This window comes from Asparagus officinalis, chromosome 3, assembly GCF_001876935.1.
Source record: "Asparagus officinalis chromosome 3, Aspof.V1, whole genome shotgun sequence".
Lineage (NCBI taxonomy): Eukaryota > Viridiplantae > Streptophyta > Magnoliopsida > Asparagales > Asparagaceae > Asparagus > Asparagus officinalis.
In genome coordinates this window covers 32,022,661-32,023,754 of record NC_033796.1, presented here as the reverse complement: position 1 = coordinate 32,023,754, position 1,094 = coordinate 32,022,661, and the positions used below count along the sequence as shown (strand labels likewise).

Sequence of the window (1,094 nt, the reverse complement as noted above, 5' to 3'; positions counted from 1 at the left end):
GCCACTAATGGGTTATGAAATTGTGGGATTTTTGACTGTGAGTGAATGGGCCACCGGCCCAACTTTGATATGAGTTGTGGTGTCAAATCGATGGAACCGAGGTTGCACATCGACCCACACGATTTCCATATGAGGGAATGTTGCGGGAAAAAATAAAAATAAAAATTTGATGGAAAAGTTCATTATTTTTTGTATTTCGATTTATATCTGCTGCAAAATTTTACGCCTACAAAGGCACAGAGCTCGCGGGGTTGTTGTTCTATCTAAAGTATTAAAATTTTCTTTTAAAAGTCCATTGTCTAAAATTATGAACATGGAATATATCAAAACCCAACTAGTATTTAACTAGGCGTAATGTGCAATACTACACTATATACCTAGCAATGAGCTAGTTGACGGTCTCTGGAACAATACACACTGTCAAATTGAATAATGCAGTTCCGTAAGAAATAGGGATTCTCAAATAAAACGTCTGGAATGATTGTAGAGCCTGGAAAAATGTAAGAAAACAAACTTTTCAGAATACATCACCAATTATCGGCAAAATGGCCAGATTGCTATATTTTGTAGAGACTTGGTGATATGTTAATATATTTTCTTTTAGTTTTACCAGATTGGTATATTTTGTCGACTCTGACGTCGTATAGGCCTTAAATTTGGTCGAAGCTACTATTCCGACCAGTGCTGATGAGGTTTTTTGCATAAAACCCCCTCATCAAAAACATATCCTGCTCCTAACCCCCCTCCTCATCCTCTTCAACCTCCCCCTCTTCCTCCTCCTCATCCTCTTCCTCCTCCTCCTCCTCATCCTCTTCCTCCTCAACGATAATATTGGAACAGGACGGTGGTGAGCGTTCTACACGTCGATCCGCTGAGATCCGGAATCGACATCAACATCAGCATCAACAACAATATTGGAGCAGCAAAGTCCAAGCAACAGCAGGAGCTTTGTGAAATTGGGCATAGGTATATTCTCCGGATCAGGAGGAGGAGGAGGAAGTAATCCTAGCAGCAACCAGTCCACCCCTCGTTTGCGTTCTGCCACCTCCACCCCCAGATGCCGCACGACTACGCCTCCTCCACCGTCGCAACAG

The 1,094-nt window shown here is 42.2% G+C and overlaps 1 protein-coding gene across 1 annotated transcript in view; it reads left to right on the top strand.

Annotated features, from left to right (window-relative positions):
* The window catches only part of LOC109834899 (DELLA protein SLR1-like), a gene marked incomplete at its 5' end in the record, with an annotated part of 4,091 nt that overhangs the window by 1,493 nt on the left and 1,504 nt on the right, over positions 1–1,094 (top strand).